Source organism: Abramis brama (assembly GCF_963993115.1).
Source record: "Abramis brama genome assembly, chromosome: 4".
Classification (NCBI taxonomy): domain Eukaryota; kingdom Metazoa; phylum Chordata; class Actinopteri; order Cypriniformes; family Leuciscidae; genus Abramis; species Abramis brama.
Genome location: NC_139966.1, coordinates 52,784,117 through 52,799,279, shown reverse-complemented (window position 1 = coordinate 52,799,279; position 15,163 = coordinate 52,784,117).

Here is a 15,163-nt window from a genome sequence, read left to right as displayed (position 1 = left end):
GCGTTTCTCAAAAGCATCTTGAGCAAAATTGATCGTAGAGACCATTGTTTTCTCCAGAGCAGCTACTGTATATATAAAAATGAACTAAATTAATTAGTTGGTGGCAATTGTTTTAAGATCTACTTAAGCTTACAATGCTTTTGGGAAACGCAGGCCTGGACGATGTCATTACTGTTTTCTCCAGAGCAGCTACTGTATATATAAAAATTAACTAAATTAATAACTTTCTTACAGCAAAAATGAACCATCACTGGACTATGACGCTATTTACTTCTAGATCTCCTGTACAGCAGAAACAAACTTTGTTGCATTATTTTCCTGTTATCACTGTAAAGCTGCTTTGAAACAATCTGTATTGTATACAGCACTATATAAATAAAGGTGACGACTTGACTTGACTATACAAGTCAAATATATAATATAATTCAATATGCAAGGAAAGCTATTTTACTATGGTAGAATAAAACACATAATATACTATATAACTATATAATTCTTCCAATAAATAGGAAATGTTTTTAATAAATATAATACATAAGATCTCACAGAAATATGAAGGATGGACTTATAATCCGTTCAAAAGGCAATGCTGGATACTTTCGCGTTGACCGTTTGCCTGACAAATATGTCTTTCCAAAACATTTTCAGTGGACAGAAAACACTGCATGCTTGCTAACACTTTTTATACATTGCTCTAAATAAGACTGTCTACTAAATCTTCAAATGCTCTGGTGTAAAAAAATTATAAGATCAATAAGTTATGACAACATATGTTTTCACATTGCTTTAACTCATCAAAATAAGTTACACAAGATTCAACTCGTTTTTAAGTCAGTTTAATGTAATTTAAGTTGAAATGATTTTCAAAGTTGATTGTACTTAATTTAAGGCAGCAACTTTTTTTTTTACAGTGTACATATAGTTGTATTTTGTTGGACAGGTCCATCTAGATGATCATGTTCTTTCACCACCGAGCTCAAGCCCAATGCCATTGGAAACACTTGAAGATTGTGGTGGTTAAAGATCTACAGAGGAATATTGATTGCCTTTGCAGTATTGCATGTTTGTTTCGCTTCCTTTACAATGTCTGTAATTTTAAACATAAAATCCTTAAGAGGCTGGTTCTCTCTTCGAGAGGTACTTGATAGACCTCGATGTCTTTTGTGCATTTAACCGTTATATTGCTGTTTAAAGACATGAAACGTATGTTTTGTTCTTTCTCAAGCTTCTTTCTTGAACTCTAAACACCATAACCCTCTCAATCCAACATGACCTCCATACGTCGATTGAGATAGACACATGACATTCACATGTGTTTGCATGTCTGTTAGTTAGCAGAACTAACAGTAAATCAGTATTTCTAGCTTTCTGCATTGACCTGTTTGTTTAAACCCTGTAGATCCCAGTGGAGCTGCTGGTTTGCCCTGCCAAATAAATAATATGGTTTCATGATTCATTTATTCATCCGCTATTGATGCTAATCCAACTGAGTGTTGGATAATGAATGTATTCTATATCTGTGTGTTGGCATCCATAGTGATAAAAATGGGAGGAAAACCTTCCCTGCTTAAAGGCCTGTTCACACCAAGGATGATGACTATAACGATAAAGATATAGTTATAAAATCATTCCAAACATAAAAGAATAACCGAGTTCACACCTCAACTATAACAGTAACGGCACAGAGAAATCAATATCGTTGCAATCACTTTCAGAACGATGACCAGCCGATGAACGATAAAAATATAAAACAATACTATAGAAGTCTTCTTTTGTGTTCAAGAAACTCATACAGGTTTGGAACAACATCATTTACTCACCAATGATGACAATATTTTCATTTTTGGGTGAACTATCCCTTTAATAAACAGAAAGATATCGTCCGCTAGTTTGCACGCTGAAATAGTTATCTTTATCATTATCTTAATAGTTATCATTCTTGGTGTGAACAGGCCTTAATTGTCACGGTTCATGAATTCACTGGCTTTTCCTTGTCTTGTGTGATCGTTGTGTTGTGTGTATCATTAGCATGACTGTGTCCTCTGATCACCACTCATCTACTCATGTATATATTCTCTGTGACTGGTGTTCTCTGTTGTCACAGCGTTGTGGTGTTCCCGGTGTTTGTTTCTATCCCGTTTTGGCTGTCTTCTGTGATCCTTGTTACCCGTTGGACTGTTCTTCGTCACTTCTCTGGATTCTTCGGACTTCAGCTTCATTCGCCAACCACCACCAGCCCGGTTGCTCATCGACGTCCCTGCGTCACTCTCCCGCCCCAGTGTGTCGCATTGTGTGGATCTGACCAACTCTGTTTATTCTCAATAAACTTACCATTTTTCCTGCATTTGCCTTCTCTCTCTTGTTGCCATGACATTAATATAGATGTTGCAATGATCTTTGGCTTGCCCTCCCTATACATTCACAGCCAGTGGTTACTCTAATTAGACACAGACATCTCACACTCTTGTTGTTGTGAATGAAAGACACCAGACAAAGAAATCTCAAATACTGACCTTTTGAATCCGGTTAATAATGTTTCATTGGTTATTGTTTTTGCATGTGTTTATTATTTCTTTGTATGACAGCCTGGCCAGAAATGATGTTCACACAATTTGGCATGTTTCATTGCGTTACCACAAATAAAACAATTGACTGCAAGCACTACTACACAAAATTTGTAACAAGTCTGTAGTAACATTTGAATAAAGGGACATTGGCCACTACTGTATAATCATGGTCCTTTTTTGTGCGTTTTATTGTCCATTTTGCTTCTTGATCGGCTCTGGTTAATGTGAAGTGTCATTTTGTAGCAAGAGCTACAGAACAAAAAGAACAGCATTGGTTTGGTTTGAAGTGAAATGAGGCTGAGTGGATGATGAGTACATGAGGACTTTTTTGCTGAACTCTTTTAATCAAAGTTCTGGACTCTTGCACCCCTTGGGATGTGCTATACGGAAACTCTTAGTAGACTTTCTTTCTCTTAAAATCATGTATAAAAAGCTTGTTACCAACTTTGCTTAACTTCAGATGAGGGTTTTGATGGATAAAAATGCACAACTAAACTTTCAGGCCCCAAGAAACACAGTAATAAATAGATTAATTATTCAGTTTGTTCTTCGTAGAGATAGTCGTCATTTATTCTCTCTGTATGACTTTTGCACTTACATGAAAAAACAAAAGATGATGTTCAGTAGATGCTTTGTGACTCTTTGAGTTTTAATATATGCATGTTTAATTGAGGCTTCAGATTTGAAATGACTCAGGTTTGAAATTACTCACGTCTTTAGTGTTTTAGGGCAATAAAGGACCGGTTCTTTGGGCTGCAACTTGCAAGTTTTGAACTGGAAAATATTCCAGAACCGGGTATTTCTTTGAGCTTTTTAGGGGGGAAAGGGTCATGCAAATGTTGAAATGAATTTAACATGAAGTTTCGGTGCTTCTTCATTACTGTGATCATATTTTGGCAGATCTGCATTCCTCTAAAAGCCTGATAGCCTGGATTATTTCTGAGATGCTCAGTCCATCTCTCTCAATGCATCACAACACTGTTGAAAATTTTCACTTCTTCAAAAGTATCACTTTTATTAACAAAATGCAGGATCCAAAGTGTTGCTATATTTCATAGTATGGTGGTCATATTTCATTAATGTACAGTTAACTTCTTCAATTACTGCAACTATGAAATCCCAGCATTGACATCATCAGTTTAACTCATACAAGGTCTTCTCGCAAGATTCTTTCGTCAGAAGCTTTTCTCAGTTTTGCTTTTTCAAATCAGCCAATTTCTTTCACTTTTGCTATCAAAAAAAAAAAAAAAAAAAAGCCCTGATCTAAACTCATCATGAGTTGTGACCTATATCTGAATAAGAGTTCAAACTGGAGGGTTTGGGTCGTCTGTCGTCTGATGTGTTCATTCACACCATTTGTGAATCATTGTAGGTTACTGAAAAAAAAAAGAAAAAAAACCCTTTTGTTCACAGTCTTTGACTGAGATTAATCACAGTCCATAGGCCATTGATTTAACCCATCCTTTTATGAAAGCTGAAACTCAACACATTTACTGTGTTTTGTTCTCTTTCATTCCACTAATTCGCTTTGATACTGGCTTCTGTTCAAAACCGCTTTGTCAATTCTTTTAAAATCCATCAACGCTTGAAACATGATAAGAACAACATCAGAAATTTACTTTCAACAAAGGAGAATCTGGGCTAAAGCTCTTCAGTATTTCTCTAAAACCTGCAACATACTATTTTTGGTGGTGAAAATACATATAATTCAGGGTTAGCATGAAAGGTCCAAACAGAGACACATCAGTTGAAGTGATTTGTTTATTTGGACAATCTGGCGACGGTGTTGTCATGGCAACAGCAAAATCTATGTATCGACTTGGGAGAACAGACTGACGCCAAAATTCTGATTCTTTTTATTCTTTTTTTTCTATTGATCAACTATGAACTCCAGTAATCTTTTAATCAGCATTAATTATGCCTGCCATGAATGAATCATGTTAAAGTATGTTTCGAATTTCAACCACCTAGCTATGCGTTTGCATGACAGTCTGGGATGAGTCATGCTATTAGGGAATTGGGAGCTCTTTATGTCCTTCCTTTCCTCCATCGCCAGGTTTAGCTGTTTATTAATGGCCAGTGTTTTTGCTTTCAGTGAAGAAATGACTTTTCATTCTTAGATGATTGATATTCAGCTCCAGACAGCCTGAAAGACTAAAAACAAATGCATATCACCTCTAAATCAAACTTTAGGCTACTTGAAACCCCCATGCTTACATTAAAGTGCTGTCTTTTAAATCATAGTCAGACACATTTAATTGTTGTCCAAAGACAGCAATGCATCTTAATTCTTTAGTGTTTTTCTAACCTTAAGGTTGGGAGTGTGTATATTCGCACCAGTATATTATGAACTCCCTGTTATTTTTGGTCAGGACACTCATGTAAAAGAGATTCTTAATTATTTTGTCCTGGTTAAATAAATAATTAGGATACACAAACAGCTTAATTAAGTTAATGCACCAGACAAGAAGGAAATAATAATTGTAAATGAAAGCAGTCTGTTCTAACATGCCCTAGAGCACAACCGTGTTTACCCCAAAACATGGATGCTGTACCCAATTTTAAAAGCCAATTTGAGGGCTTTGATCCTAACTTTTTTCCATTAGCAACCCCTAAAATTATAGGGGTGAGAATGTTGATCAAGCCCCAACTCAACTGTAAAATCTGATTTGTTAAAGTGCCCCTATTATGCTTTTTCAGATAGTACCTTTCATGTAGTGTGTAATATAGCTGTTTGTGAATGCAAAAGGTCTGCAGAGTTTCAAAGATCAAAGTGCACGATAAATGGAGTTATTGTCTCCTGAAAGAAAGAACCGATTCTACATATACGTACAATCGAATGCGTAGCCTTTCAAAGTATTCTCCATTTGATGGCTGCGCGAAGCGAACAAATGCGGTCTACACATTTTATTTTTCTCCAGAAGTTATGGCCGATAAAAATGTGTTTGTATTCTTCTAAAGTTGCGGCTATAACTTGCTATTAGTTGGGCCTTACTTGCTGCTCTAACCTACGTAGATTTGCAACAAAATTGCATAATGCCATTGGCTGCCGGCGAACGTCTGCTTTGACCCGCCCTCAAACACTGCAGTTGTAGCTGAGACTGGAAGAGTTTGGTTCATGTTTTCGACATGTCAAGAAGACGCTGTTTTCTGCTGCGAAAGCAAATCCACTTTGCTGCACTTCCAAAAGACGAGGACTTGAATTGATACGGTAAAACCGATGCCATCTTTACTGTTCACATCCCTGTTTATCAAGCGCTAAGGAAGCCTGAAATTCAGATATGGCAATGGAGGTTTCGTTTCTGACAGACTGGGCCGTCTGACCAATCAGAGCAGAGTAGACCAATCACAACCGACTGGGCCATCTGACCAATCAGAGCAGAGTAGACCAGTCACAACCAACTGGGCCGTCTGACCAATCAGAGCAGAGTAGGCTCTCAGATAGGAGGGGTTTAGAGAGACCGAATCCTTGATCGAACCGTTTCAGACACTAAGACAATTGAGGTGATGCTGCAATGTATATTATGAGAAAATGAAAGTGTTTTTTGACCTTTGATGCATTTAAACCTATTGTAGGAGAACTCCGAATCAAAATTTCAACCTTTAAAATAGCATAATTGTCCATGGCCATAATATTGTCCCAGGGCTGTGTCCAATCACAGTCACAGTGAATGCCTGGCCATCAAGGCCAATCCTCATGTGCAAAGATAGGGGTCAGTGATCCTGCTGTACTCTCCCACATTCTGGCATTCCCAGCTCAGGGGTTAATGCATCACCGAGCTGTTGATGTGGGAAACGCTGTGAGGGAAGTTGATGTATAAATGTGGGACAGAAGCAAAAGGAGAGAGATGAAATGAAAACGATAGATGGACAGATGGGAGAATGATAAAAGTTTTGATATGTGTATACCATTTGGGTTTAATTTAGGCTTTGAAGAACGAGTCAGATGCCTGGGGAGCGCAATGTCTCACATCCATCATCTACTCAGTAGGGAGTTACAGCAGAGGCTGTAACGTCCTTATCTCTTTGCATGTTGTTGGTGTTCACAGTAGAATAAAATGGTGATTCAAATCAGTATGAAATTTGCAGCTCATACTGTATTTGCCCACAGCTTATCAGTCCATTGATATTTAAGTGCCTCTGAAAGACTCAAAAATCTATGGACCTACGGGTGTTCATATGTGCATATGAGTGAGTTATAATTGAAATTGAAGGCGTCTTATTCATTATTTGTTGTTTAATTGTGTCAGTCCTGATAAGATCCTCTACATAATTGTTTCTGGAATTGGACGGTGTATATTTTACTGAGAATTATTTTAATTAAAAAACAACAGGAGCATGGACTTGCAGCTATAACTTTTATGAAATGTGACTCTAATGCAATAAATCAATGCACATGCACACATACCTAAGTGTGTGCGAGTAAGTTTGTAATTTGAGTGGTGGAATGTGTGTGTGTAGCATATAAAGCAATCATGAAGCAAAAAAGTCAATGAGATTTATGATTGGGAATGATTTCAAGAATGCATGATTTTTTTTCTCATACTTGCTGGGAAGAAAAAACACATGCATGCTTATGAACGTTATTGACGTGGCTTGAATATGGGCTTTATGTCATAATTTGTGATAACACAAGTATAGAGTACTTCAAACAGGTTCATACTAATATACGGACATCCTGCAATACTTAACATGAAAAGGTTTAACATGCCTTAATATTTGTATTAAAAACAATGACCAAGAATAGCCAAACTGCTCTTGAACAGTATTTATTTTTATTCAGCAAGGATGAATTACATTGATCAAAAGTTACAGTAAAGACATTCATAATACAAAAAATGTCCTTTTCAAATAAAGCTGTTCTTTTAAACTTCTACTCCTCAAAGAATCCTGAAAAAAATAATAATAATAATTATCGCAGTTTCCATAAAATATGAAGCAGGACAACTGATTTCAACATTGATAACAATTGGAAATATTTCTTGAGCAGCGAATCAGAATATTAGAATGATTTCTGAAGGATCATGTGACATGAGTAATGATGCTGAAAATTTAGCTTTGATCACAGGAATAAACAACATATTTTAATATATTATAGAACAGTTATTTTAAATTGTAATAATGTTTCACAATATTACTATTTTTATTGTCTTTTTGATCACATCAGTGGAGCCTTGGTGATCAAGAGACTTGTCTTACGGACCCCAAATGTTTGAATGGTAAAACATATTTAATAAATTGTATATATTATATATAAAATATATATTAAATATACATGTATATTAAATATTATAATAATAGATAATAGAAAAAACAAAGCCACAAGCCATAAATACAGATCAATGTAATCAGACTAATAGACAGCAGGCTATTTATTATCAATGACATGCAAAAAAAATTTGACTGACATTTGGACTGCAGAATGTATACCTGAGCCAAATACACTCAGACAGTTTTGGACACATGCATGGGACGATTTTTTATTTGGATAGTAAGGATAGTAAGTTAGAATGTGTAGTGTAAATAAGCTGTGTGAGAGGTCTTCATATGAGTCTGGTGTTCTAGTCCATGTGATGACATGCAGGATATTGAATTTGACAAATGAATAATGAAACAAACACAGACCATTTTCCTTTTCCTTCTGAGTTTATGACAACATGAAAGCCCATATCTACTGCAGCATATAAAATTGGTAATTGTGAGATAAAGTGCAAGATAAGACCTAAATAAAGTATGAAAGACAATAATATCATAGTGTTTTTTTAGGCTTCGCCTCATAAAGTCTTCACATCGATATTCTCATATGATTTAAATGTAAAAAAAATGTTATTTAATAACATTTAACATGGTAAACGTTCAGATTTATTTGAAAAAAGCCTTTCATTCTTTAATTGACCCAAGCAGAACTATAGAGCCACCAAAATATCATGTCGTTTTCTTGAAATTTCAAGTTCAGTAATAAATGCATAATTTTACTGTAAAAAGCTTTCCTCTTGCTTTTACACACACACACACTCATACATATAGAGACCACCGTAGATGGCAATAATTGGTGTTCATTAATATGTGTTTTTCCATAAACAATGAGATTCAGCAGCACTGCGAAACAGGAGATATGTTGAAGTTTGTTTATAATATGCTGCCTCTGGTTTATATGAAAATAATAGATCCCATGACACAGTTTAGGATTATTTACATTTACAAAAACTCTCCTCTGGGTCTGTTTGTCAGTTTATGTTCTGTATAAATCCATGATGCTCTAATGCATCCAGTGAGAATAGTATTGGAGCTAGATATTGTAGGGAAGACTGTCTGTTAATGGTCGTTTAAAAGGATTGCTGGGGTTTCGAGTGGCCAGCTTTCCTCAAAGCTTTACCACTGATTCTGCTCTCTAATCTGATCCCTATTTTATTGCACAGGCTTTACGTTCAGAGACCAGCTCTTAGCCCGGATTACCACCTTCTTTCTTGTTTTCTCTTTACTGCTCTCTCTAAACCTTGAAATGCATTGTGGGTATGAGTTAGTGATATTGACCTTATTTTTCAAAGCTTGTGATATTTGATATTTTTAATATTTGTAAGCTTTTTTTAAAGCTTTTTATGTGTCAGTCGGTCAGTTGACATTTTTTGTGTGTGTGAAGGTCAGTGTTGTCATGTCTGCTTGTCATTATCTAAATATATGTGCATATAATTTACAGATTAGTTTTAATATTTTCAACTTTGTTATAATAAAAATATTTATTTATTTATTATTAATAATAATGACATTATTATTAATATTATATTTGTTTTTGTTTTGAGTGTATATATATATATATATATATATATATATATATATATATATATATATATATATATACTCTATCTAAATATTATTATTATATATCCCATATTTCTAAGTAAAAAATAAGCCCAAAGTCTGCTTAAAATAATAAGAATAATGCCAATAGTCTACACATAAAAACAGAAATATTGGGGTCCTTATGTAGGCTGATTGTAGAGGATAGTTTGTTTAGTTAGACCCGGTTGCTTGTTTTTCTTGTGAGACCTGGCTCTGCTGGGGAAGCTCCCTCAGTGTCCTTTAGCCTGAAGCTGCTCACTCATTATTGCTTCAGAATCTGACACGACAGGAACAGCAGTGCTGTGACCAGACTCTCAAGCACATCTCCACATCACAACATGGAGCTCACACATATTGATCTTAGTTCCACAAAACACAACTGTTGCAAAATGTGCTGCAAAAACCTTTTTCTGTCATTTTTTTTGTTTTGTTTTGTTTTGTTTTGTTTTGTTTTGTTTTATGTTGTTATGTTATGTTATGTTATGTTATGTTATGTTATGTTATGTTATGTTATGTTATGTTATATGTTGTTATTGTCATAACACATGAAGCGGAAGCAATAATGCAAGTAACTCTTTATTGAGGGTCAGAATGACACAAAGTACAGAACTCGGGTGGGCTGGTGGCGCAGGGACTAGATGGTCAGCGTGCTGGTGAAGACAGGTGACGGTGAATCCAGTGATAGTGAACATCCAGACGAGACGAACACCACGAAGACACTGAACAGGAAACTTGAATCAGGAACAGGACTGGAGACGGCACACGACGATACACACTGAGGACACCAAAACAACGATCTGACAAAGAGAGGAGAGTGCGATGAGTCTTTATAGGTGAGTGAATTGGCAGCAGCAGGTGCGGGGAATGAGAACAGCCGGCGCGCTGATCAGCTGAAACGAGCGGCCACGCCCACTCACACACACCCACACACACAGAACAACAAATACACGAGACACGAAGAAAACAGTGAATTCATGAACCGTGACAGTACCCCCTCTCCTAGGAACGCCTCCTGGCGTCCCCAGACTCCCTTACCTGTCGATTGTAATCATCGATAAGGGAGTGATCCAGGATGTCTCTAGCAGGAACCCAACTTCTCTCCTCCGGACCGTAACCTTCCCAGTCCACCAAGTACTGGAATCCGCGTCCCCTCCGCCTTGAGTCCAGAATACGATTAACCGAATACGTAGGTTCCCCTTCTACGAGTTGCGGCGGGGGGGGAACCGGGACAGGCGGATTAAAACGAGTATGAAACACAGGCTTTATTTTGGAAACATGGAAGGCGGAATGAATCCTCCTGTACACTGGAGGGAGTTTGAGGCGGACTGCCACCGGGCTAATGATCTTGGTGACAGTGAACAGGCCAATAAATTTGGGAGCAAGTTTATTAGAGACGGAACGGAGAGGAATGTTCTTGGTAGAAAGCCACACTTTTTGACCAATGACGTATACGGGAGGCCTAGACCGGTGGCGATCGGCTTTGGCCTTGGTGCGCGCTCCAACCTGGAGTAGAGTCTCGCGGGCTCTAGTCCAAGTGCGATGACACCTCTGGACGAAGGCGTGAGCGGAGGGGACCGCGACTTCAGATTCCAGACTAGAAAAAATTGGTGGCTGGTAACCTAGACTACACTCAAACGGAGATAGGCCCGTAGATGATACTGGTAACGAATTGTGGGCGTACTCCACCATTGAGAGTTGTTGGCTCCATGAGGAAGGATTCTTGGAGACCAGACATCGCAACGTTCTCTCCAAATCCTGGTTGGCTCTCTCAGTTTGGCCATTACTCTGGGGATGAAACCCTGAGGACAGACTAACAGTCACACCCAGTAATCTACAAAACTCTTGCCAAAATTTGGACACAAATTGGGGTCCTCTGTCGGAAACCACGTCCGTCGGGAGGCCATGTAACTGAAAGACGTGGTTAATGACTGTTAACGATGTCTCCTTGGCTGAGGGTAATTTGGGCAAGGGAATGAAATGGACTGCCTTCGAGAACCGGTCCACCACGGTCAAAACTACCGTGTTACCCTGAGAGGGTGGGAGGGCGGTGACAAAATCTAGTGCGATATGGGACCAGGGTCTCGAAGGGACAGGCAGCGGCTGAAGTAACCCATCTGGGGGTTGATTGGAAGTCTTACCAGTGGCACAAACTGAGCAAGCCAAAACAAAACTGTGAACGTCACGAGCCATACGTGGCCACCAAAATCGTTGCTTGACTAAAGATGTAGTGCGACTGACTCCTGGATGGCAAGCCACATTGGAACAATGCCCCCACTGAATAACGTTGGACCGTAATCCCTCTGGCACAAATAAACGGTTCGGTGGACAGCCGACCGGAGGCGTTACCCCTTGTAAGGCCGTCTTGACCTTCGATTCCATAAGAGTGTAGAGATAATTAGGGTCTCCGGAAAAATGCACTCGGGAGTAGACGGGCGATCGGAACGGTCAAAAATGTGTGACAAAGAATCGGGCTTGATGTTTTTAGAGCCCGGGCGGTACGAGAGAGTAAAGTCAAAACGTCCGAAAAAAAGTGCCCACCGAGCCTGCCTGGAGTTCAATCTTTTAGCGGTTCTAATGTATTCCAGATTCTTATGATCGGTCCAAACGATAAAAGGTACCCCCGACCCTTCTAACCAGTGACGCCATTCTTCCAATGCTAACTTGACTGCCAACAACTCTCTGTTACCAATATCATAATTACGTTCGGCAGGGGACAAACGGTGAGATAAAAACGCACATGGATGCATTCTGTCGTCTGTAGAAGAACGTTGGGATAGCACTGCACCTACCCCCACCTCTGACGCATCGACCTCCACCACGAACTGACGTGATGGATCAGGGGTAACTAAGATGGGGGCTGAAACAAAGCGGCCTTTCAGTTTGGCAAACGCAGCCTCAGCTGCGTCTGACCACCTGAATGTAGTTCTGGGGGAGGTCAAGGCGGTCAGAGGTGAGGCTAGTTGGCTGAAATTGCGAATGAACTGCCGGTAGAAATTGGCGAACCCCAGAAACCTCTGTAGGGCCTTACGGGAATCTGGACTTGGCCAATCCACCACAGCCTTAACCTTCTCAGGATCCATACGCATTCCCTCAGACGACACAATGTACCCTAGGAAAGGAACAGACTGTGCATGAAAAGCGCATTTCTCTGCCTTGACAAAAAGCCCATTCTCTAGCAACCTCTGAAGCACTCGTCTGACGTGCTGAACGTGTTCCTGGAGAGACGAAGAAAAAATCAATATGTCATCCAGGTAGACATAAATGAACTGATCGACCATGTCTCTCAGCACATCATTGACGAGTGCCTGGAAGACCGCTGGGCTATTGGAAAGCCCAAAAGGCATAACCAAATATTCAAAGTGCCCCCTGGGGGTGTTAAAAGCGGTCTTCCATTCATCCCCCTTCCTGATGCGGACCAAATGATAAGCATTACGTAAGTCCAGTTTTGTGAAGACCGACGCTCCCTGCAACCTCTCGAAGGCTGAAGACATCAACGGCAAAGGATAAGTATTCTTTACCATGATGTTATTCAACCCTTGGTAATCAATGCAAGGTCGCAGAGAACCGTCCTTCTTCCCCACAAAAAAGAACCCCACCCCCGCTGGAGAAGAGGAAGGTCGGATGAATTTGGATGCCAAAGAATCAGAAATATATTTCTCCATGGCCTCCCTCTCGGGAACAGACAGAGAGTAAAGCTTGCCCTTAGGCGGAGACGTACCTGGCAGTAGATCTATAGCACAGTCATAGGGACGATGCGGAGGGAGAGAAGTTGGGTTCCTGCTAGAGACATCCTGGATCACTCCCTTATCGATGATTACAATCGACAGGTAAGGGAGTCTGGGGACGCCAGGAGGCGTTCCTAGGAGAGGGGGTACTGTCACGGTTCATGAATTCACTGTTTTCTTCGTGTCTCGTGTATTTGTTGTTCTGTGTGTGTGGGTGTGTGTGAGTGGGCGTGGCCGCTCGTTTCAGCTGATCAGCGCGCCGGCTGTTCTCATTCCCCGCACCTGCTGCTGCCAATTCACTCACCTATAAAGACTCATCGCACTCTCCTCTCTTGGTCAGATCGTTCTGTCATAACACATGAAGCGGAAGCAATAATGCAAGTAACTCTTTATTGAGGGTCAGAATGACACAAAGTACAGAACTCGGGTGGGCTGGTGGCGCAGGGACTAGATGGTCAGCGTGCTGGTGAAGACAGGTGACGGTGAATCCAGTGATAGTGAACATCCAGACGAGACGAACACCACGAAGACACCGAACAGGAAACTTGAATCAGGAACAGGACTGGAGACGGCACACGACGTTACACACTGAGGACACCAAAACAACGATCTGACAAAGAGAGGAGAGTGCGATGAGTCTTTATAGGTGAGTGAATTGGCAGCAGCAGGTGCGGGGAATGAGAACAGCCGGCGCGCTGATCAGCTGAAACGAGCGGCCACGCCCACTCACACACACCCACACACACAGAACAACAAATACACGAGACACGAAGAAAACAGTGAATTCATGAACCGTGACAGTTATGTTATGTTATATGTTATGGTATATGTTATATGTTATATTTTGTTTTGATGTTATGTTAATGTTAGTTTACGTTACGTTACGTTAGGTCATGTTAGGCTATGTTAGGCTATGTTATGTTATGTTATGTTATGTTATGTTTTATGTTATGTTATGTTATGTTATGTTATGTTATGTTATGTTTTATGTTATGTTATGTTATGTTATGTTATGTTATGTTATGTTTTATGTTATGTTATGTTATGTTATGTTATGTTATGTTATGTTATGCTATGTTTTGCATGGAGCATTCCATTACTATATTGTGTAATTTTGAAGGTAAATCGATTAATTAGATATATTTTATTTTATTAATAATTCTCCTGTTGCATCAAGGCACAAAGTCTGGTTCTAACTGATCATCATTTTTAGGAGTGTGGTCCTTGATGTAATCAGATGTTCCTCACCCTTCACAGAAACCATAAAGGTAAAGTTGTTTTTATAGTTTCTGCTTTATGTTCTTTATGTTATGACCACAGCTCACGGAAAAGCTCTGGGATCATCACAGGGTGGTCTGTGACTCAAAACAGACCTCACTCACCTCGACAGTGCCTTTTTAGGAATATGGATGTAGGGAGAAAGATGACAAGCAAGAGATGAGAAGGAAGTTTTATTGTTTTTGCATTCCTAAAATATTAGTATATAACTACTACCTAGATGGGATGGTTTTTGATTAATGAAGTCTTTATGTCAGGAAGAATCATGTTGTTACTGATGCTGCTTCTCACCGTAAATGCCATCTCTGTTGTTATTGCAATTAAAGTGACAATGACAGATGTCTGGGGTCTAGAGCACTTTGATCATTATGACAAATGAACCTACGCACTAATAAAATATTTCTGTAGTAGTTAACCAAGATGCTTAACTTTGTACCTTTGAGAAAACACCCTTTTCTCTTTAATATGAAAGGAAAAAAGACTCATCCCGCTGTTTGAAATATGCGTAAAAACATTACTAATAGCAGCTCCCTCCATTATACCTGAATATATAAATGTCTGACTCAAAATGCTTCATGTTAAGAGTTTTATTAAGGACAGATCTGTCAGGTTGGTTTCAGAAGCAAAGTAATCATTTCCAGACAGTATATAAATTCTTTTGCAGCCAGTAGTAAATTCCCAGTTTATTCTCCTTGAGTCCCCGTGGGCTCATATGTCGATCAATAAGCACATTGTGTTTATTTACATTCCATA